Here is a 24900-nt window from a genome sequence, read left to right on the forward strand (position 1 = left end):
TTGCTTCACAGGCCTTCATGTTTATGGGCTCCCACTGGACGCTTATCCTGGTGTGCGACAGCCTTTTCCACTTCCCGCCTGCTAAGTTTTCTTTTTATGTAGAATCTTTAAATTACCTGCCCATGACTTAATAGATTCCAGGATTCGAAACCAGTATAGAAACTAGAAACTTTGGCCTGTGGATACAACTCTGGTTACACTGACTTTTTGCCGGAATGTTGAAAAACGAAGCATGGTTTCTTATATTGAAACCATTTATTTGACAAAAGATTGCTGGGCTCTTAGTATGTCCTATTTTTAAAGTTATCTTTAAAACTAGTACACTTCATCTGATACATCTAGAATCTTTGAGGGGGGGGTTATTTGTTTGTTTTGTGTTTATTGCCATAACAGAGATTTGTTTCTTTTGAAACTTGCCTAGATGTCTCAGAAAACATTGTTCCATTCAATGATAAAATGTTAATAAAAACTACTCTGCAACAGGCGAAGACATTTCTTTTAGACAGTGAGAATATTTCTTAGGCTTATTTTTCATAATCGAAGTGGAGGCTATAGGCTTGCATTCTATGGATCAGAATGAGTGTCTTAGATACTAGAGCCATGGCCCTTAGGTTTAATTTCCATTTTTCAGATGGAGTCAGAAGGTTTAATGTGTCTTACTTTGCAGCTGGAACAGATTCTATTTTTAATCTGTAAGTAAAATATGGCATAGGGCCATGTGCTTCCTGGATCCAACTGCATAACTCCTGTTGCTATCAGTGAGCTTCTTGATGGAATGTAAAGAACGATGTGGTTTCCCCCAGTCCCACTCCCCAAATACTAATCCGATGCATTAAAATCAAACATGCTGAACAAATTCTAGCACTTTTCAAGTTAAAATGAAGTATTTTCTAGTGTAGTAACCATATTGGCTTAAAGGAATAATGCAACAATTCCAAATAGACACATAAATGCACACACACACACACACACACACACACACAGACACACACACACAGAATTGGTTTTCAGACAGAGACAGAGAGAGTCAACTGAGCTCAGGAACCTGGCTAGAATAGTAAAGGACATGGCTGTATTAAGCAACACAATAATGCTTTTAAACAGAAAAGGATAAGAAGAGAAAGGCTTTTCTTTGTGGTACTATGCTCATCAAGATACAAGTTATTGGGGCTGGGGATATAGCCTAGTGGCAAGAGTGCCTGCCTCGGATACACGAGGCCCTAGGTTCGATTCCCCAGCACCACATATACAGAAAACGGCCAGAAGCGGCGCTGTGGCTCAAGTGGCAGAGTGCTAGCCTTGAGCGGGAAGAAGCCAGGGACAGTGCTCAGGCCCTGAGTCCAAGGCCCAGGACTGGCCAAAAAAAAAAAAAAAAAAAAAAGATACAAGTTATTGTAGGTGAGTAATTCTAGCAAGAACCCTCTCCTAGCCATGCCTGCCCTGCCTCCCCCCGCCCCCCACCACTCTTTTTATCCAGTGGTGGGAATGGTATATGATGCTTTTCATTTGGAATCAACTGATGTTTGCATCTGTAAATAAATTCACTCAAATCATAATTGTTGCATCAGCATTGTTTGATTACCTGGCAATGGCCTTGTGTGGAGATAGCTTTTGGATCACCTGTTTCTTGGGAATATTTGACAGACTTCATGTTTATGACCCAATTGAATGTCAGTAGCAATTGAAGCTAAAGATAAACAAAAATGCAAGCACTTGTTGACCTTGACTTTTTTCCACAAGAGATTGGACTTGATGGCTCTATTGCGGTTGAGCTGATAAGGGTTATAAACAGTAGTTTAAGGAAAATGTTTTATTCCCAGAGGAAAATATCCTATTTGCTGTGGGAGACAGTCATAAATACATATACCTTTGGCCAAATTTTCTTAATTTGCCTTCACTTGGGCTGTGGGAAAAGGATATGGGAAAGAAGCTTTCTCTGGTTTTAATGTCTATTTGCATAAATTATCATAATTTGTGAATGATGTAGCCAATAGATTAAATATGACTTTAGAAGACTTCAGTGATGTTTCTATGAATTATGATACTTAGTTAATACAATTCCTTTAGAAAGTATCATGCTAATATAGTGTTATGTTTCAGAGATGAAGATCTTGTTAAAAATGCATTAGACTTATAGTCCTTTTTCCTTTTTTACATAAAAAGGAGTAATTGGTTAGTATGATCTTACTAGGAGTAAAGAGAGAAAATTGAGCCAGCAAATATTTACATGGGACACTCCAGAAATGAAGAAGGGTGTGTGATACTGTTCTCGGGGTACCATATGTTAAGTTCCAGATTTGAATCAGGAACTTTGGGCACCTGAAGATTACCATTTATTGATATTAAGCCTCAATAACCAGCCTTATGTGCTATTAAAGTCCCCCTGCATTTTCCTGTAGAGGAGAAGTACTTTGGCTCAGTGCCACTGGCTTCAACTTTTGCTCTTAAAATGTTGTTTTGATGCAGAGTGTAGTGATGGCTGAATTGATTTCTGTGCCTAAAAGATGGCCTAGATTTTTGCCCTGTGGAAATCCATGGAATTAAGAACTCTAGGTTCCTGGAGTGATAAGAGGTAAGCAAATGATTAGATATGCATGCAGGGGAAAAAATTAAGATGCTCAGAGAATGAAAATAAGGATCTATATAATTTGCAAGTTTAATGTAAATGTGAGCCACTAATGCAACTAATAATTTAATGCTAATATGTGAGGGTAAGTAAATGTAATTCTAATTATTTCCTTTCTGGTGTGTTTTCAGAGAGTTCTGAGCAAAAAATACACTGTATTGAAATATTTCTCTGACTACCTAGGATGAAAATATGGTCAGCCAACAACTGTGGCCCCTGTGAAACCTTTGAGAGATAATTAACTTGAATTTCTCTTCTCATAGAAAATTGGGATAATTTGTATAGCTGACTATTAACCATAGTTTCTTGAAAGGGAGTGAAAGTTACTGAGGTATTATGGGATTTATTCATTAGACATATAAGCTGAGATCTAGCCTGATACACTCTTTAAAGTAGTCCCAACTATCATTTAATAAAACAACATACTTTTAGTACAAGTAGTTGACCTTGTAGTCTATTTCAAAATATAGATTTTTTTCTTTTGATGGTATCTAAGACAAGATTTAGATGTATTTTCATGAGAACATGTCCCTTGAGTGAAAAATTTAAAATATAACAGATATATAATCGAAAGAAAATTTCATACTGTCTTTAAAAACTAACAACCAAAAAACTCCCCGTCTCACTGTCCCTTTGGCCTATTTCTTTACCTGTGAATTTCTTGGGAGAAGAATAACTGCTAGCTGACCTCCACTTTCCCAAGAAACTTTTGTGAAGTATAGTGGAAATCCTTGCAATGACAGATGTCATTGTAGATTATTATGATGTCCATTACTTGGTGAATGAAATTAGGAAGAGTTTATTTCTGACTTGGCACCTATGTGTCCATGCCACAGAAAGAGAGAAACTTGAAATCTTTGTTTAAAAAAAAAACCCCATAACAACCCCCCGCCCCCCCCACCCGACACACATTCTCAGGATTATGGGTGATTCTCTAGTTGACATATTACTAGTGGGCAGAGATAAGTCTGCGGCACTGGGTGGCTCAGCAGGAGGGCATCTGTGACTCTCTGCTCTGACTCCTTTTAGTTTCAGGAGGGAGCAATGTATGATGGTGGGTGAGGGAGGAGGAGGAGAAGCTGTATCCTATATTCTTCCTGGCACCCACTGAAGGATGTGGCAAGGACAGGAAAGTGGCTTGTGGCTGGCTCTATCCTGACTTCACAAAAGAGTTCTGAGTTTATCTGCATTGTGTGTGTGTGTGTGTGTGTGTGTGTGTGTGTGTGTGTGCACCAGTTGTTATGTAGCCACTCCCAGGCCACTTTGTGGGAAAACTTTCTTTATGGTGGATGACGTGGCAGTTCTTGTCACTTCCTCAAATTCCTTCCCACTGCCTATCAGTCTTATCCAGGACTTATCTGGGTTGAGCTTTAGTCAGCTAGAGCTAAGCCAGGTTCCTATTTCAGAGAAAAATGCAGCAAGGACACTACCTTTGCTCAGCTGTGACCTGGGAGAAAGGAGGAGAGAGAAAAGGGACCCAAGAATTGGAAGCCATTGGCTTCCTTCTCTTGCCTGGAACCTTGAGTTTCCCTTTATTGCCACCCAACTTTCTTCTCCATAGAACTGACAATATCACTTATTTTGATGTGTAAGTGGGTTTAATTTTTCCAGTGTTTACCGAATGAAGTAAAGGGCATTTACTTGAGGTTGGTTTCCTTCCTTTCCCTAAATTTGAACCTAAGAATTCTTAGTCTCTTAAAGTCTTATCGATTGCAATTTATGCCTCTTTGGTTTGGATCTCCAATTATTTAATACAGGTTTTTGCAGTACTTATTATGGGTAGATACAATACCACACAGTGGAAAAAAATTATTCAAACCAGTAACTATTTTTTTTAGGTATGGTTTCTGCACCACCCCCCTCATGATAGAGCAGATTGCCATGTCTCTATTGTCTGGGTGTGAATTTCCAAAGATCTGAGCGTAGAAATAAGAGCACAATAGGACCGGAACTGATTAGGCTTTCTAACTCCAACATTCTAATTTTATACCAAGTGAAGTAATAACTGAATACCTGTCTTTCTAGTCCATTTTATTTTGAAATGTGTCTGCTACCTCTTTCTCTCATTGAAAGAGAGAAAAGAGCAGGGCAGCAGAGGCTCATGCCTGTAATCGTTACTCAGGAGGCTGGAATTATGACTGGTGCTCATTTCTGAGCATGCACGATGGTACAATTTAAGAAAACGAGACTCTAGAATCATTCTCATATGTCTTCATTTTACGAGGGAGGTTGTTTGAATGTCCTTTGTGTCAGGATAGAGGGCATTTTAGCTTTGGGGAGACACTGGATTTCCACTCCTACAGACTCAAGTATCTCCAAGTCTGTAACCTTTACCTCAGAAATCAATGAGGAAGTGCCTTGTTAAGAAGAGGTGTAGGCCAGTACAATTCTTACCACAAGGCCTTGGCCCACTGTGCCTTCTAAGCAACCAAGCAATTGCTCACATGTCTCCTATGCCACATATTAAAGTGTTGGTGAGAAACCGAAGTTTGTGGTGGAGGGGAAGGTGACTTTTTAAGGCTATATCTCTTTTTCACTTCTTTACCAAAGACTGAGTTTTCATTCTAGCCAGGCTAGGATGGGGAATGGATTTGCTCACTAACAAAGTTTATGAGCCTCTGGTGACATCTTGTCACAATAACCTTTGGTCATCAATGAAACTATTGGACAGTATTAGGCCTTTGAACATCAGGATGCAATTTGGTATTGGTAAATAAAAAGACACAGAAATCAGTTGCTTAGTGTTACACATAAGCATTAACAAATATTAGACATTTTTAGAGGATTTGTACATACCAAGTTAGATGAGTCTTGAGGGCTCAGTTTCTAGCAATTGCAGTTGGTAAGTAAGGTTGAATAAATCTGTTGGCTATTAATAGTGAATCAGAAAGCTTGTTTCAAGGATGTTATTGGGGACCAAAACTAGGTTTATAGGAAGTGTTTGCTTGTAGCAAATCAACTTTCCTACTAGTTTCCCCTATAGAATTATTGGTTGTGCTGATTCCTACTCTCTCCACCCACCCCTCCACCTCCTCATCTCATTGTTTATGTTTCCTCCTATCCTCTTGTATATACAGCCTGGTTAAAAGAGAGCTTAAAGAATCCATTTCTTATTTCAACTTCTTCACCTTTTCAATCTGTTCTCTCATGATTAATGGTTGGATTGGTGTGTGTGTGTGTGTGTGTGTGTGTGTGTGTGTGTGTGTGTGTGTGTGTGTGTGTATGTGTTGGTACTGGGACTCAAACTCAGAGCCAGGGCACTCTCCTTTTAACTTTTTCACTCAAACCTGACTTCCTTTTAGTGAGACAGGCTTCTATTTTTTTTGGTGGTTAATTGGATTTGAGAGTCTCACAGACTTTTTGTCTGGACTGGTTTCAAACTGCTGTCCTCAGATCTCAGTCTCCTGAGTAGCTAGAATTATAGATGTGAGTCATGGTACTAAGCATGCTTGAATTTTTGAAACTAGCTGTAAACCTATCCTATTTCCAGGCAGTATAAATGGTTTCCTAGTGATTCTGTTCCTGTTTCTTTAAAAAAAAAAAAGGAATTCCTTATACTTGTGTGATCACTGCTCAGTTGGGCCACCATGCAAGGAAAACTTAGGGATGCACACACTAAAGCCTACGGTATTGTTTTAGAAATGGAAAGTATCAGATAACAACCAACGAGTACTGCACTAAGATTCTCTTCTACGTAGAACTTGTTGGTATTTTCCTAATTTTTATTACAAATATTTTCATTCATGCAGCAGAACACAATGAACAGTACAATAAAATACTTGAGTGCATCCTTATTTTAACTGTGGTTAACATTTTGCCATATTTGCTTTGCCTATATACACAAACACATTACCTATTTGTATATACTATCTATTCTTCCTCAATAAGGATAGAATAGGAACCCATAGAGTTCTAAGGCCAAAGATAAGATGTGGTAATTTTTGAGCATCATCCTGAGAGGCTGTGTGATAGAATTGAAAGACTGGTAGGTATCCTTAGATAGAGTTCAAGTTCCATGTATTCATATATGGAACCATTATATAGCCTTGCTGGAATGTAATTTCTTCAGTCAGAATAAAAAGTTGGGTCAGATGGTTGAAGTATTCACCTTTAGTTCTGAAATACTGTGACTGTAAGGCAGAGTGAAACTTTGCTTACAAATATGGGTAGAATGAAAAACCTTGAATGAACATTTTGCCTAAGACTGAAATTTGCAAGAAGGTTAATCAACTCTATAATTTCATGGCCAATTAGGAGAAATTCTAAACCTAGGACTTAGTGTTGATAACAGCACTAAAAAAAGTACAAAATATCCCCAATAATTGAGTTTTCTAGACATTTGGATATGAAGTGTATGATAGGTTTGCTTCTCTTCTTTACATAGAGAAATCGCAGAAAAAGTCCAAATGCATATTAGTCATTGGCTTAGATGGGGACTATATAGCTTTACATAGAATTTCTAAAGATTACCATATGTATGATTTTGCTTCTCCTGCCCTACTCCCTGAGATATATTTTATGTCGAAAGAGGGGTGTAGTTCAGGAAATACTAGAATAGGTAGATTAATATATTACATGTGTGAAAGGTTGCTTTAGGTAGATCAGGTATGACATTGGCATATATGGAGAATCTTTCATGTTTTTCTCCACTGATTGGCCTTCTTCTGAGAGTAAATATAACTAGGTCAGCATGTGATAAGCCTTTTGAGAAATTAATCTTTTCGTTTTTATAAATGATGTGGACAACTTCTATGTATTGTATTGATAACAGATTCCTCAGTTGATTGAAACCAACTGACACTAACAGCATTTGTTTCTAACCTTGGAGTTAATCTGATAACAAGCTGAGAACATATATCTCAGCACACAGGGGTGATAGAAACTTTAGTGGAATTGAAGGAAAATCTGTTAGTATAAAATATGCTTTAATAAATGTCTTAAAATTTGGAGGGGGAGGGAAGTAAAATGAGATGGAGGTGTTCTGTCTTCCGAATATAAATACACATCTATGATTTACCTGCCAATCTTGTGTTTCCGAAGTTAATTCTTCCTGAGTTTTTTTTTTTTAAACTATTTGATGAGAAGATTACATTGCTACAGGCCAACTAAAAGGAATGTATTATTTGAACCTCTTCCATTGTTTTTAAAATCATTGTTTGTGTTGTAATCCTTTCAAAGAGCTAGCCAGTAGCTGCTTTCCTGTTTAAAGAAATAAGCTCTTTCCACTCACAGATCACCTTCATTTAATCCTCTGAAAGTGCATACTTAATTCTTCCAACAATGCCTTTTTAGCACCAAAGACATAGTACCAAGAAAAACTAAATATGGTAAACAAGTAGCAAAATAAGCCTTAGCTGTCTAAGAAGGTAATTATTGTGTCTTGCTTTTGGAACTTTATACCCCACTTGGTACAATTAGCTTTGGTAAACATTTGAACTATTTTAGAGGTTAAAGCACCACATAAGTAAAGAAATACACGAAGGAAGGATCTTTCCTACTGATTCCTAAGAGCACAGATTTACTTTTCATTGTTGGCATTCACTTCCAGGTTATATTGCATTAAAATGTAGCGGCGATTGGTGCAGCCAATTTGCGTAAATATTGGAGGCTAGCAGGATGTGGGACAAGCCTGGCATTGTAGAGAGAGTCTGAGTTTGGAGTGTCGCAAAAGCATTGTGCTAATTTTAGCTTACAAAGAGGATGAAGATAAACTGCCTTCTGCCAGTTCACCATATGCTATCCTGGTGATAATATTCAAGTGCAAAATATTCCATAGAGAGTCTTATTGTTTCAGTTAGGGAAGCTTGGGTAAGAGTTAAGCAAATTTCTGCTCAGTAAGTTTATAAGAAATAATGAAGTAAAACAATTCTCAAATGCAGGTAGATGAAATCTGCTAAATTTATTTTGGTTTTATTGACTTTCATGGGAGTTGACAGAATTAGTTTTGGTTTAGATTTGATCCAATTTTATCTATTTTTCACATGTAAATCTGAAAAAAAATCAATCTGAATAAATATTGATCTCTTTCAGAGAGGCTAAAATATAGTTTGGATTGCATAAAACTGCTTAAAAGACAGCATCCCTTGAAGTTTAATAAAGAAATAAAGCAATCTGTTCAACTGGTTTTAAAATAATGCTTTAAAAAGCCTTTTTAAAAATGAAAAAGTCAAAACCCATTACATTTCCATATTTGGCAAATTCAGCGACTACAGTTTCACCGAAGAGTGTTTGACCTATTTATTTGTCACTGAGATCACTTCACAGTGAAGGGATTGTTAGTTCCCGCAAAACGGAGAAAAATCCAATGTGCATAGTGCATTTGCAGAGGGAAACAAGACTGTGTAGCCGGATTTGGAGGGCGGGTTGGCTGGAAGCTTTGTGTTAACAACTGGTGAAAAGCTTGACCTTTACGTGACCTAGGTCAAACAAACCCCCAACTCAAGAGCTCTCCTTTGACATGGATACCTGTTTGGGGAAGGGGGCCAAAAGAGCAAATGGTAATAAAATTATGTTACATGCTTACAAGCTCACTTAAAATTTTTTTTTAGTTAAACCTTGACTATTTGGGTACTTGTAACTTGCATCTTGACTATTTGGGATTTGTAAATTTGTTTATGTCAAAGAAAAAAGATGAAAAGAGACCTTTCCCTATCTTTTTCCTTTTCTGTTCTTTTCTCTTCCCTCTCTCCTTTCCTCTCTTTCTTTCTCCTCCTCCTCCTCCTCCTCCTCTTCTTCTTCCTCTCTGTTTTTCTCTCCTTTCTTCTTGCCTTCTTTCTCTCCTCTCCTTTCTTCTCTTTTTTCTTTCTTTGCTTTCTCTTTTTCTTTTGCTTTGCTTTTACTTGCTTTCTTTCCTATGTTCTAGCTTTCCTTCTGCCTGTCTTTCTTTCAATGATACCCACAATGCATAGGGTTCCCCATCCAGCCACCCTGTGCAACATGATCTGGGTTGTGATTCACAGAGTTGAATGAATGGACCGAGTTCCACTGATGAAAACATTTGATAATGTGTAAAATAAAAGCCCAGGCAAGGAGGAGATGTTAAGGCTTCCATTGTTTGTCTCCACACTCTGTTTTTATAGAGGTTCTCACAGGAACAAATAGTTTGGAGTAAATAAAAGCAAAATAGCACTGGTAGTTCATATCGTGGCTCCACACATGCTCCCAAGTCAACTCTGGCAGGAAACTCGCAAAAGTCTGTTCCTAGCCATTTGTGTTGCATCTTTATCTCTCCGGTTCATTGTTTGCCACTGAGCGCTTAAACCTCAACTTCCCAAGTAAAAGCTTCCTGTTGCTTGCTTTTAAATATAGTCTTGTTATAACAACCAAAAAAAAAAGGGGGGGAGGGAGAAATGTATTAAGGAAGCCGGGTGATAAAAAAATAAAAATAAAATAAAAAGAAATCATGCAGATCTAGTTCAGTGCAGTTACAAAACTTCAGTGCTCAAAAGCACACAGCTGGCCTAGTTTTATATAATAATAGTCCCCTTTAGGACACACAAATATAGGCACAATCTTTCCACCTCTACTTGAGGTTAAAAGTAAAGCCGAACCATGAAAATGTTGAGTCTTCACACCCGTTCTTGTGCTGTGCTTGACTTCACTAAGTTTTAGCTCTGGAGAATTACTTGTGGCTGGAACTTTCGACTCTTCCAGTCACGGGTTAGAGGAGAAACCATCCTTTATTAATTGTGCTCCTGCTTTGAGGTACTTCTGTGTCAGAATAGCTGAAAAATGGTGTCCATGCCTGTGGAAAATATGGTTCTTATTCCACCTTAATGGGTGGAGGTTGCTGGGAAACTTCCTGCAATTTTAGAGGAAAGTTCAGAGGTTTTCTCAGGCCTTGGATATAAACAACGTTGTTTATGCTGTTCCCACTTGCCTGGTTCTCTGTTTGTGCAGGCCCTAAAACAAGTGGGTCTGTTTTGCATTTAAAAAAATTAGTGTATGTTTTCAAAACCAATCTATCAACTTAGGCCAAGAAATGTCATAAGAATGTATGGTTGGGGGTTACTGAATCCTGGCTTTCCAAGCTTACTTGACAGCCATTTAAAATGCTGGTGCAATGTTCATGCGGTAGTGTGGGGCTTGGTACAATCCTTTAATTCCTCGATGGGAGCAGTTTATTTGGATTGCTCATCCCAAGTTCATTCCATGACACACAGAAAGCTGTACCCAGAAAAGTTATTAGCACTATCATAATGATGGCTTTTTCAAGTGGAATTTCCATTATGCCAAAAATGTGTGCAGCATTATGAAAGCAGAGTTTATTGTAGATACTTAGTGGTGAATCTGTGTAAATGGCGAGTAGGGCAGTGAATTAGAATCTGAAAGGAAAGAATTTCTTAAAAGGAAAAAAATGAATATTCATTGTGTGTGTGTGTGTGTATGTGTGTGTTGAGGAACGAAAGCTGAGGGTATAGAGATAGATGTGGAGGCAGTGTCTAGAACACATATACTGGGAAGTCTTCTTGACTTTTTGATCTCACAAGGAACAAGAGACAGCTACCCTAAACCTTTCCCCTCTATGTGAGCTCAGTCACAGCTCTAGCAGATACAACTCCATGTGCTTCATCGGCTCAGAAAATAGAACATGCCTGCAGGTTGTTTTGGCCTCTGAGAATAGGAGACTGTGCTCCTTGGCAGGTTTCTAAAGTGGAACTCTGATTGGATGCTGAGGTCTTAATTCCTGGTCCAGCTTGGTTTGTGGGGTTTGACACAGAGCCTTCATAGTCAATATCTCTTTAATTTGATCTCTTTCTCCACTCTGCTTTGGAAACTTCTTCCTGAGCTACTGCTGCTTGAAGAAGACTGCCACTTTTACTTAGCTGGGTCCTGGAGGGAAAGAGCGTCAGAGAATGCAAAAGCTCACTCCTATATGCATGTCACCAGCTGGTTCTGAGCTGAGCATGTGGACCCTCCCTTCCCCAGCTTGTTTCTGAGGACCTGTGGAGCAGAGGCCTCCCCAAAACTCCATGGTTGGTTGTGAAAGGTCTGACTGTCCTGTTCTGGTGGGTCAGGTGCTGGAACTGCATCTTAGTTATTCTGTGAAATACATTTTGAGGTCTTTTACTCTGCCCTTAGTTTCAGTGTTGATTATTCATGTCCATGTAGGCTCACTAAGGGGGATCAGAAGAGAAAGTTGGTATTTGGCAACGGACTTGGGAGCCATGTTTCTTGGCAGAGGCCCGTAGAACATTGAAGAGTGCATGTATATGACCCATGACATTCAAATTCTAAATCCCACAGCCCTCGTTTGCCTAAGAGATCACCTGCTTTCCCTTCACTCTCAGAGTGGTATTTACTTTTTTAGCATAGGCTAATCTTGAAGGCATCAATTGGAGCTGAGTCTAGGGTGCAAGCTTCTGTTCAGTTCTCCTGGAACTCTGCTGAAGATGCAGTTAATATTTGGATAAGAATGTGTAATTTGGTTCTGTCAAAGTGCATTATTTGTCTCACAGCCTTGCTGTCTCCTTAATAGTGATATTTGCATCTTGTTTTGTAGTTACAGGTTAGACTTTGAGACATCTTAAGGATTGAGGAACTTAAGTCTTGGTAAATTTTTTTTATCATTGTAAATGAATTCCATACCCCCCCTCCCGCCCCCAGATCTTGAAGTCAGGACCGATGTGCTCTCTCTGAGCCTCTTTGTGCATAAGTCTAGTGCTCTACCACTTGAGACGTAGAGATACTTTCAGCTTTTTCTGAGTAGTTTATTGGAGTCTCATGGACATTTCTGTGGTTGGCTTGGAACCACAATCTTCAGGTCTCAGCCTCTTGAGTGGCTAGGATTACAGGCATGAGCCCGGCCATAAATGAATTCTTTTTTTCATCTTTATCTATAAAAATGATGCTGGGTGGTATAATTCCTATGAACAACTAACTTACAGTTAAACAAAATGAAACCTAGGAAACTGGAATATGTCTTGTGGGGGTCATTGAAGTCAAGAGGAGAGAAGGACAGATGGAGAGAGGAAGGGTAGACAAATGCAGTCATGATAGTCAATAGATGATGTATCTGGAAAAGGAACTAGGAAAATTGAAGGGAGAGGTTGAATTGAAAGAGCTGTGAGGGAATGATGAAAGGGATGACGTACTCATGAACCGACATGTTGGACTGAACTCCCTTTATACAACTACTTAAAGATAAGAATAACAAAATAGGTATTGGAAGTGAGAAAGTTCATACCGGCAATGCAATTGAACCAGTTTTAAGTTCAAATTCATGTAATAAAGAATAATATTATGAAAAACAATAACGAAGTACTGGTCAGACCAAAAATAAAATATACAAACAAAAATAAACAAGGCCAGTTTTCCTCCACCATCAAAACACTAAAATAAGAGAAGTTATAATTAATTACTTTTCATGTATCCTCTGTGGAGTGGTGAGGTAGAACATTAACTCATTGTGATAGTAACAAGTTCATTCAGGACCAAAATATTTCTGACTGTTTCAGCCTAGTTTTCCCTATGCATTATGACTCCTCTAATAGGAAGCCACACCATTCTCTATCATATGCTCTCAAGTACACTTTCTAATAAATAGAATAGCTAATATTATTGATGTTCATTAAGTGTAAAATGATCATTTTTAACTGCTTCTGCTCTGAATGATCAATCTGTCACTTAATCAGGTCCACTTAAGGAGAGAGGGAGAAAAGGAGAGAGAATATTCGTAAATCACCTGTTTGTATTTCACTTGCTGGCAACATGAGTAGAATTAAATAAAGGAACAATGCTTTAGCCACGTCATTGTTTCCTGAAGGTGTGTCATTATTATAATTACTATCATAAATGCATGTATGGGATGATGTGGTGGCTGTAGAAACTTAGATTGCACCAGGTGAGTGAATATCACATTTCATTACTTCAATTGTGATTAATAAAAAATATGGTGTAAAACACATCTCATCCTTTCCTTTCAACCACTTGAGGCAAGCAACCAATCAATTTGTTGTTCACGTGAAATCTTTCCCCATGTGTAAGCAAGGCCTCAGCAAACTCCTATATAACTGAATTCTTCCGGGAGTGTGTGTGTGTGTGTGTGTGTGTGTGTGTGTGTGTGCACGTGCATGCATCAATGTATATTTATGAGTACTGAGGCTTGAACTCAGGGGCCTGGGCACTCTCCCTGAGCCTTTTTGCTTGTCTGGTACTCTATTACTTGAACCATGGCTCCATTTTTTGGCTTTTTAGTGGTTAGTTGGAGATAAGACTCTCATGGACTTTCTTGACTGGACTAGCTTCCAGTCAGCATCCTTAGCTCTCAGCCTCTTGAGTAGCTAGGATTACAGGCGTGAGTCACTGATAGATAGTTAAATTTTCCTATAATAAATTCCTTAAACCAGATACATGAAAAGAGTGAAATAAACTCAGGGTTGGAAATTTAGCTTTTTCTTGTATAGAAACAAAACTTTAGAAGGTAGTAGTACATTTGCCCTGCCTCCTTCCTGACAAACTACCTTAAATAATCTTAAAAAAAATCTACATTAATTTATCATTTCAGTGTGCCAGGCAGTCAGCAAATGCTGTCTGCCTAGTAATACCAGGCCTTGAGTGTATACGGTGGTGAACAACACCATTTACTGTGCTAAGGAACTTATAATCTAGTGGGAATGACTGCATATAAACAGACTGTGCAAATGTTGTGCAATAGCAGCTATAACTGTTTGCACAAGGAAAATATACCTGCCCTTGTGTTGGAGAAAACTGGAAGTTCTCCCAAGGGAAGGGATGTTTTTACAGCATGTTACCTTTTCCCAAGAGTATTTGTGGATCATCTTACTTATTATCATGCCATTCTTTGAATTAGCCAGGTCCCTTGTCACCACCATTACATTTGTGTGTGTGTGCGCGCACACACCCACCTGTGTGTGTGTGTATGTGTGTGCGTGTGTGTGTGTGTCAGTTTTACGTCTTTAATTCAGGCTCTTGTGCTTTCACTCAGCCTTTTCTTCTCACAATGGGTGCTCTATCACTTAAATCATGCCTCCAGAATTAGCTTTTCTTGCTGGTTCTTTGGAGATAAAAGTCCATGGACTTTTCTGGCTAGGTTAATGCTACCTCAAAATTTTCATCCCAAAGAATCACTTTTCATTATTTGAAAGCTTTTAGTTTTCTCTGGTGGAGATTATCGTCTCCTCCTATGACTTAAATGATAGAACATTTTTTGAATAGGGTCATACTTGTGTTTGGAGAGGAAATAAATATCTATCACTGTGCCTGTGGGGACCCACTTTTTCATCTTTCTCTTCAGACCAGATCATGGGAGTATTTGCTTTTTCTTCCGCTTGTCTCTACTACATGGGAGAGAACTTGTTGCCTACCTACTACAGACACCTGACTTATGGAGAGTTATTTAAGATATGTTTGTGAAAGTTACAGAATTGGGTGTGGACTGAGATGCAGAGAGGATTGCTGTGCTTCCCACACTTCTTTTTGGACATCATCTTAGATCCTCTGGATTTAGATGAATGTGATTTGTGAATGTTTCAAAGTTCACATGCCAGGTGAGAAGGAGGGAGGATATGTTGAGGTTAGGAGAATTGCTAGAACCCTAGCAACACAGAGCCACTGGACAGACTGCGGAGGCTGGACAGGGCAGAAACATACTGATTATTCAGAGGAATGTGGCTTTGGAACACTTAACCTGGATATAGAAGTTGGCCTCTGTACAGACAGCTGGGTGGTCTAAGATAGAGTGTCCAAAGGGTACACAGCAAGTTCAGGCCTGGCATCTTGGCATTCCCAGTCTGTTAGGTGGGGCCAGCAACAAGGAATTCTAGGCCACAGGCCAAGTCAGAAAGGCAGGCAGGCCTGGGATTGGCATTCTGAGGTCCGTTTGGGAGGGAGAAGATTCCCTCCACTGGCAGTTCATGGGAGTAGCATTCAATCCTGGGAAAGAAGAGGCTGGGGTAGGGAAGGGAACAGAGTTTGCTAGCCAGTTTATTATCATTTAGCATCACATTTAGGTCCTGGAAAGGACCAGTGAAGGACCCACTGGTTTCTGTGACTTCCTTCTCTCCAGGAAGATTTCACGTTAGCATTGGTGTCACTGGCGAAGAGCCCTCTGCCAAGCCTATGGCTCTCAGGCTATGCTGGAACTGGGGTGTATAGCTGTGCTCCTCAGTGTGAGAGCAGGCTATCACAGGCAGCGAGAGCCTGATAAGGCAGCCTCATTTGTATTAATGCATATTGGAGATTTCCCTTTCTTTGATACATAAATGGTGAGAAGTAAACTTTCCTTGAGCTTCCGGTCAGTCTCTTTTCCCTTTTCCCTGGGGGAGCAGTCTGGCCCTGCCTATCCAGGGTGGTCATCCACGGTTACCTGAGTGTACAGTGGTCCCAGGAGAGGGCAGGTGCCTCCAAAGCTCAGATGCTTCATGTGGAGGGACACTTAAATGGGTTCTCATGAAGCCAGGTCTAGCTATCCATGCCTGTAATCTTAGCTGCTTGGGAAGCAGAGACAGGAGGATTATTGAGTTCAAGGCCAGACTGGCCAAGATAATGAGACTGTGTCTATAAAGGAGGGGAGTGGAGAGGGCTGAGGATGTAGCTCAGTGGTAACACTTGCCTTGCTTTGCATTCACAAAGCTTTGGATTCAATTCCAATATAAGAAAAGGAGGGGGGAAAAGGCAAGAAATGAAAAAGAAAGGGGGAAAAGGAGATAAAAGAAAAGAGGAAGAGACATGATGTGCTTTGTATGGTTCTGGGAATTCTTTGCTTGTGCTTCATCGTGTCCCAGGCTTGGCCGTTTGTCATATCACAGGTGGTTCAGCTGAGGCTTGCAAAGCAGGGAGGGACCCTAGGGCCCCGCTCTACCTTGCCCCTGCTTCCACCCTTTGCTATTCGTTGTTTGGTAATACATTCAAGAAAATCCTCACAATTTATTGGTGTTGTTATTATTATTTTTTTGTAATGTGGCTTTATAATGAACTGGAGGCCAAATTGTCCTATTTGGGTGAACATTATCTGGATCTATTCAGTGCGTTGTGGTCTTTGTGTATCACACAAGTGGTCCTTGCCCCTAACCTTTTCTGATCCCATCCCCTTAACTCAGGTGCTGAAAGCCTACAGCAAGGAGAAAGGACTGCCCATACTCTTGAAGAGCTTTCTAGAGGTCAAAGAAATGTATCAAGGTTAATATGATCTAATCTAATGAAACTAAATGGGGTAGGGTAGTGCTAGCCTGGAGTCAGACCTGGGTTCGAATCCATATAGGGCTCCACCTTCTTATCTGTATAGAAGACTAGTTCCATGTCTTATCTGTATAGCCAATGACTGGGAGAAGCAGTTAGGAGGTGGGTGTTCTCTGGATAGCCTGTAATCATGAGTTAGTACCTATTTGCTATTGTAGCTATTCGCTATTAAACCATTCTTTGAAAATTCAATGACAACTGAAGAGTTATTTTAAAATAGAGTTGTTTTTTGTTTTTCTTTTTTTTAAACGATGAAAACACATTTGTAATGTGCCTGTAAGGATTATTTTTTCTGAAATCAATGTCAAGCACAGTCTCAGATATCTAGCAAGTATAGAATAGATGTTAGCATGCAGAATTTTTACTGTCTAGAAAAGAGATGGAATTATATTTTTATCATGCACTTCACTTTTCCTGGATCCTGTGTGTGTGTGTGTGTGTGCACATGTGTGTGCGTGTGTGTGTTACAGGGCCTTGCACTTACCAAGCAGGTCCTTTACCATTTAAGCCAAGCTTCGATCCTGTTTTGTTTTTTTTTTGCTTTTGTTGTCTTTTGGACAGGGTTTTATGTTTTTTCTAGGGCTTTTCTTGGAACATGGTTCTCATAGTTTATGCCTCTTGGGTAGCTAAAATTAAAAGAATGTGCCACTGCACCTAACTAAGATCATAAGATACTTTTTTTTTGGTGGTGGTAGACCTCTTTTTTTTTTTCATGTTAGTGAAAGAAAAACCTTTTTGGTCATTAACAACTACTGTGGAAATATTACTCAGAGGATAAATAATCATGCCTTAACCTATTTCACATGGGAAATCAGAACTTTCCCCCATCTGTGTGGCTTCACTTTCTACAGTTTCAGGTGCCCAGCGTTATCTGTGGCCCACTCATGCTAGAGTTTCAGAAATAGAAAATTCACAACTTTTCAGTCAATTGTATTAAAGTATATTGTTACCGTTGTTCTATTTGATAGTTAGCCATTGTTGTTAATCTCTTACTGTGCCTAATGTATAAATTAGACTGTATAATAAGGTTGTGTATATAGGAAAGAAATAGCATATATCCTTGGCTGCGAGTGATCAGTGGAGTTCTTAGACAGTGGAGGATAAGGGCTGTTCTTTGCTAGTAAGCATTGTTTCCCACTATCTTGGTTTACTGTTAGACTGCAGCTCTCTGCAATGGACCTACTTAGGCCCTAACCCTCATTTTCCTCTGAAGAACACTTAAGAAGCTCCAGATGACTCCAGGATTGAACTGATTTTTATTCTTTTTGGTGATCCTGGGGGTTGAGCTCAGGGGCTTGTGCTTACTGGACAAAAACTTACCACATCTTTCAGCTTCTTTTATTTATTTATTTATTTATTTTTGCTTTTGTTATTTTTCTAGTAGTGTCTCACTTTTTGCCCAGTCCTGCCTTATTGAGGTCCTGTTAGTTATGTTTCCCCCATAGTTGGGATGAGAGGTGCATAAGACTGTATGACTTTTTGCGTTTAAAATTGGGGTTACAAAGGCTAACTTTGACTGTAATCCAATAATCATAGTCTCAATCTCCAAGTTGCTAGGATTTTAGACATGAACCAGTATGCCCAGCATGGGGGTTCTTAAGACAGGAGTGGAAAGATAAAGAAAGAAGGGAGAAAAGAAAGGAAAGAGAGAAGAAGGAGAGGAGAGAAGAGGATAAAGAAAGAGAGAGCAGGGGAAGGAAATAACAAAAGAAGAAAAAGTGGTACGCAGTGTTAGTCTTGTTTGTAAATATTTTGGAAAAGTTCAGAAGAGATGATGGTAATAGCAGTCATTGTTTTAAACCTTTGAGATGAGGGTACAGATGAATCTTCCCTTGCAGCAAGAAAGTACATACGAGGTAGACAACCATGAGCACTTACAACCACTGTGCTAAGCCTCTGCTGCCAGGTGAAATGCCAAGCATTTCTGAGTAGCTGCTTTTATTTCATGTGCCCTGAAAGTCTAAGATACAAATACTATTACCAAATCCACCACTTCTAGAGTTGCCAGAGAGAGGCACAGAGAGGTAGAATAACCTGCCCAGAGTCTCACTGCTGTGAATTGGTGACTATGGGATTTGCATAAACCCAAAGGATAGAGCCAAACTCTGTCTTCTTACCATAATTGCAAAGGTAGAGGACAAAAAAATGAGATGTCACTCAAGGTGAGGAGATAAAGGGGAGAGAAGCCTGTAGCATTCACAGAGAGTAGTGACTCATCCTGGCTTTCTGATACCCCAGTTAGTCTTAGAGAGATCAAGGGGGTCTCTGAGGAGCAGGCAGAGCAGCCTTCCCTCCATTTTTATCCCACAGGTGTTTGTGTGTTCAGTGTACCTTGCAAGGTTTTCCTGATAGAGAAGAGCTTGTCCCGACTTTCCTCTCTGGCAGAGCATCCCATACCCCACGTGCTTTCTAGTTGCATTTGCCCAGAGAGGAAGATTGTGTTGAATCCTACTGAACGTTGGGTTAGCAGGATGTAAAAAAATGTAGCATCTTTCACTACCGAATGTGTGTTTGCCATCTCACAAGATCCCAGCAGTCTTGTGTACTTGGGAAAGATGGAGTGGTGCTTCTCTAGTAAGTTTGTTGCATCTTTTACCAGGCCCACCAAAGTCATGTCATCACGTTGCAAGAAAGCGATTATTTTGAAAGGCAAGCACTTGTCCCTGATTAACTGAGTCTCCAGGACGAGTGGCACTACACATCACAAAAGAACAAGAGCCTCCTTAATCAGAGGAGAAAAGACTAGGTGCAATAACAGATACATGCTGGTGACTCCCAAACCCTTGCTCTCAGGAATGGTTGGGTTTTTAAGTGGCTTTACAATAAGAAAAGCAAGTCTCTCTCTCTCTCTCATTCTCTCTCTCAGTCTCTCTCTCTCTTTCTCTCTCTCTCTCTCTACACACACACACACACACACACACACACACACACACATTCATTTGAATTTCTTTCTCCCCCATTTTCCTTCGAATTACACTTATTATCTCTTCATTGTCCCCAGACACTTACTAAGCTGCATTTCACAACCTCGTCTATTTTTATTTTCTGTGCAAAGAAATCTACCTGGACAGAATAGTATCTATTCTCTCCCTGACCTGTGCCATTTCCTCTTCTCCAAATCCTGCCTCATCTCATGATCGTTGTCTTCTAGAGTTCTATTCTCCAAATGCAGGTTCTGCTTTCAGCTGTCCAATGGCCTACGTGGGGGGAGGTGAGTGGGGGGGGATGAAGAGGAACCCTAAGTGCCTCAAAGAAATGATGAAGAAGGAGAGGGCTGCCCTATGTTATCAAACTCATAATAGTAATACAATAAAGGTGGTCACCCCATAGCCATACAGAGCAGTGAAGACAGTGTCCACCCAGCCTGTGCACACTCAGAATTCTGCATTATCTGACATCTTTGGATTCAAAAAAATCACAACATTTAGGCATAGCTTTTGATGAAAATATTCTCAAACTTGGCTGTAGTAGAAAAAAATCACTGATGCTAGGATCTAACCCAGCCTCTTAAACTATTGATCTACTTGATCTCCAGAGCTGTGTAGACCTAAAGATTTACAAAAGCAATGGCATCATTCTCTCTATATAAACTAAACTGAGAACCTGTGCTTGCAATCTGAGTTTCATAACTGTTTTTGGTTTGTTTGGTGGTTTTGTTTTTTGTTTTTTGTTTTGGCAGCATGATGTTTGGACTCAAGACTGTATGCTTACTAGGTAGGCACTCTGCCACTGGAACTGTGCTTCCAGCCTAGAAAAAGGAATTTGTATTAGTAACTCATTAATAGTACAAGGGAGTTTCATTGTTATAATTCCACAGATGAATATATACTTTGAATAAGTTCACCTCTCAATGATATTTTCTTGGCCCTCATTCTCCACACTCTCTGCTTTTTCAAGCAGTATTTGGTGAATTCCATTTTGTTATCTTCATGTATATCATATATATATATGATATGCTAAATATATTATACATGTGATATGTATATATCCTACTTCTATCCTCATGTCCTTTTCTTGCCCCCCTCCTCCCTTACATACATACATCTATAATAACTGATACAAATGCAGAGTACTATGGAAGATAAAAATAAGCTATATGGCAAACTTTTGGAGCCACCACCAAAATAAATGTGTGTGTGTGTGTGTGTGTGTGTGTGTGTACGTGTGTGTGTTTGCTTATAAGATTCCACATGGGGCATATGTTGTTGTTTTTTCTTAAAAAAGGAGATGAATTTATTTTCATGGTTATATAGGACCTTATGACCAGTCACTAAATATGTGATGAAAATATTGCATGCAATAAAGTTGTATGACTAAAATAACTTTACAGAAATGACAAAGTACTGATTCTCAAAATGCTTTAATGAGCTGTTGATGCAAGGTCAAATTTTGTGACTTTTGTGCTGTTCTATTTTAGTATTTGCAAGTATTCTTTATAAGGAAAAAAAAAGGGGGGTTCCCATTTTGTTTTACTGCTAGCATAAATATATAGAGTTCAGCAGTATTGCACATATCCTGAAGTTCTAAGGCCCCATTAAGAGGTTATGCTGTTTTTGCAGGGATTTTCCATGGTGTTCAGTTGTAAAATACAAATGCTGAATGGATGAAAAATGGGTAAAATCTGTTTATTTTCTTTTCCTATTCATCATTGCTGTTTGTCTGCTGAGTGTGGACAGCTAACTTGCTGCTGTTCCTCTGAGGGGAATTCAAATCAGAAAGTCATACAAATTACTAAAAAAAGGTATTCTTATCTCAAAAGGACAAAGTGAAAAAAATGCAAGGGAAACTAAAGCTAAGAAATTATATATGATTTCTTTCTGGGCGGTTGGGGGGATAGAGGGCAATACTGGAAGTTGAATTCAGGGCCTGAGCACTATCCCTTCGCTTTTTAGTTCAAGACTAGCATGTTACCATTTGAGCCACAGCTCCACTGATGGACTTTTGGTGGTTAATAGGAGATAAGAGTCTCTTTCCTTCCTGGGGCTGCTTTGAACTGTAATCCTCAGATCTCAGTCTCCTGCGAAGCTAGGATTACAGGTGTGAACCACCAACTCAGCTGGTATCTGATTTCTTAATGTATGTTATATATGTCCACCATGCTCTATTTGTGTGAATGCCCACATAAATAAACCTTAAGTAAACTATAAGTAAGAATACTGAAAATTCCTACTAGCATTGCTGACCTGTGGATATAAGGAGTTCTCTATCTCCATTCAATTCCTTCAAATACTTATTAAGGTTTGCAAATAAAGCATTTGTGTCCCGTGAAAGTTTTTATACTGGTTCTTAGTTATTTCATTGGTTTTTTCTTATATTTTTTTACCCAGTTACATTTTATACGTTATTTGTGTTGACAGTGAAGAGTCATGGCATGAGAGAAGCTTAATTGAATGTGTTATTTATAGCAAAGAAGTTATTCCAAATTTATTTCAACAGGCTGGCAATCTCTGACATATAAACACCCACATTATGAATGACCTACATATACCTCAAAACATTCAACCTAGATCTCTGGCTCTGATTCTCTGCAATACATTCACAGGCTCGTTTACAGTAATGTCAATTTCTTTTAAAACCTGTGGTGTCCAAAAACTTAGCTTACAAATCCCAAAAGGTACATGTAAAGGTGTTGGTGAAAGGTAATGGTAATAATCGGTTTGAAAACATTCTGGTCTCTTTTGTAAGAATGGTATCAAGCTATCTTTTCCAACGTGTGTGTGTGTGTGTGTGTGTGTGTGTGTGTGTGTGTGTGTGTGTACTAGAGTTTGAATTCAGATCCTGGAACTTGCTCAACTTGCCTGCTAAGACTTATACTCTACCACTTGAGCCACACCTCAAACTTGTCTTTTTGCTGGTTATATTAAAGTTTTTATGGGCTCTTCAACACTGGTTAGCTTTGGAACTGCCATCCTCTAGATCTCAGTTCCTGAGTATTGAATGTTATAGACAGAGCCACTGGCGACTGGCTAACTGTATGCTTTAAAGCCTTTACTGTTGCATTTACAATTCTACCATATAAAATCAAATTTACTTGCATGAATACATGTGTGTGCCAGTAATGGGGCCTGAACTCAGGGCCTAGGCACTGTTCCTTAGCTTTATCCCTCAGAGCTAGCACTCAGCACCGGAGCTACAGCACCACATGTGCTGTTTTGGTAGTTAATTGAATATAGCAGTCTCATAGACTTTCCTTCCGGGGTGGCTTTGAACTGTAATCCTCAGATCGCAGCCTCCTGAGTAGCTAGGATTATAGGCATATACCATAGGCTTTGAGTTTTGTCCATAAACTTCTCCAAAATTGTACAGGGCATCATTCATTCCTTCCTTATTTGAATTTTTTCACCTAGAGTCTTAATTAGATTCACAAATGTGACAGGATGGACATTTTGATTGTTGAGAGATGATGAGGATGATTTCAGAGAAGCCCAGGTCCAGGTGGGAGGGGTGAGCCTCAACAGGGGAGTTCCCGGTGAGAACTCCAGTGAGAATGCAGGGAAACGGACCCTAGGCAGTGGAAGAGAGTCACAGCACACACACACACACACACACACACACACACACACACACACACACACACACACACACACACACACAGATTCCAAAGGAAATTGCATATAGGTTAATATTTTCCTGATTCTGTGCACAGAAATATGAGAGGAAACTCCCTTCTTCCTTCTTGTACTTTTGACTTCCTGAGCCCAGGGCCCAGCTGTTCTTTGCTTAGTGAATTGCTTTGCCTTTGCCTTGCTGGCCTGGGATCCTAACAGCATTCACCTCTTGACAAAGAATTCCTAGATGTCTAGGAACCCTACTTCCCACTTTGTGTCTCCCACGTTCTTCAGGCTTACTTGGGAATGAGAGGGTATGCCAAGTTGAACTAGAAAGAGCCATTTATTTGATGAAATAAATTCATATGATGAAATGTGAGTAATATTGAGTATACAATGGAGAAGATACTGAGGGTGACTCCACAGAATTACACTCTCAATACTAGTGAACAGACAGAGCTTTAAGGGCCTTGCTGCCCCCCACCTCTCCAGCCTCCATGCTGCTTCCCCAGTCCAGTTCTGTGGCTGTGTTGCACCACACAAAACCTTGTGCCTCCTGTGCTTCTTTGCTGGAGGTCTTTCCTCTGCCCACTGTCTGTTGAGGTTGTCCACCATGCCTATTTGTCCCTTTCCCAACCTTGTGACTTGGGTTCAAGATTCTAGCAGCCTAGGCCAATTTCCCTTGTTTCACACAACTCAGGGATTCTGGTTTCTTTCTGACTGAGTGCCTCACTTTGCAATTGTGTATATATGGCTGTGATGATTTCATTTTGCATCACTCTATCCCTCTAGCTGAAATACGTGATAGAAACAAAAGTCTTTCTGATGTTCTCTATTTTGTGTGTTCCTCAATGCTAGCATAGTGGAACCTAATAGGAGGGCAATGCATTTTTGTTAGAGGAATGAGTGCAGAGAATAACTGCTAAAACAAAGGATGGCTCTGTATATGAGCGAGAAAAGGAGAGTACTCCATTCACACAAAGGTATGTTCTGCAGATTCTGATTCTCCATTTCTTCTCTTGGGTTTCTGTTGAGTTTAGGGGCCTTCTAAAGGCCAGAGTAAGAGCTTGTTCCACTGTGGTTAACTATTGTTTTCTTGGCACCATTTAACAAACCAAAATTTAACTAGAAAGGGAAAGCCTCTCAAGAACCAACCTTAGGAAGCACATGGAGCTCACACTTTCCTCTATTCTTCCCTCCCTTGCCCTCCCCCCTCCTCCCCACTATCCTTCTTCTCTCCCCACCCCTCCCCCTCCCTCCCTCCTTTCCTTCCTTCTATTGGTACTCAGGCTTGAATAAGGTGCTGTCCCTTAGCTTCTGTGCTCAAGGCTGGTCCTCTGTCTACCCCCTGAGCTACAGTTCCACATCTGGCTTATTGCTGGTTAATTGGAGGTAAGAATTTCATGGACATACCTGCCCAGGCTGGCTTTGAACCTTGATCCTCAGATCTCAGCCTTGTAGGTAATTAGGATTATAGGCATGCACTATTGGTATCTAGCTAAGCTATTTTCCCCCCTAAGCACCAAT

General features: G+C 39.7%; 1 protein-coding gene and 1 long non-coding RNA gene across 5 annotated transcripts in view; one reads left to right on the forward strand and one right to left on the reverse strand.

The window, feature by feature from the left end:
* Meis1 (Meis homeobox 1) overlaps positions 1-24900 on the forward strand; it is a 142293-nt gene that overhangs the window by 47032 nt on the left and 70361 nt on the right. The gene's annotated exons all lie outside the window — the stretch shown is intronic.
* Positions 15032-22922, reverse strand: LOC125356270. Its single transcript, XR_007211847.1, has 3 exons — positions 22537-22922; positions 16683-17246; positions 15032-15043 (listed from the first exon to the last, which is right to left on the reverse strand). It is a non-coding gene; the product is annotated as an uncharacterized LOC125356270 (long non-coding RNA).

Source organism: Perognathus longimembris, chromosome 8, assembly GCF_023159225.1.
Source record: "Perognathus longimembris pacificus isolate PPM17 chromosome 8, ASM2315922v1, whole genome shotgun sequence".
Classification (NCBI taxonomy): domain Eukaryota; kingdom Metazoa; phylum Chordata; class Mammalia; order Rodentia; family Heteromyidae; genus Perognathus; species Perognathus longimembris.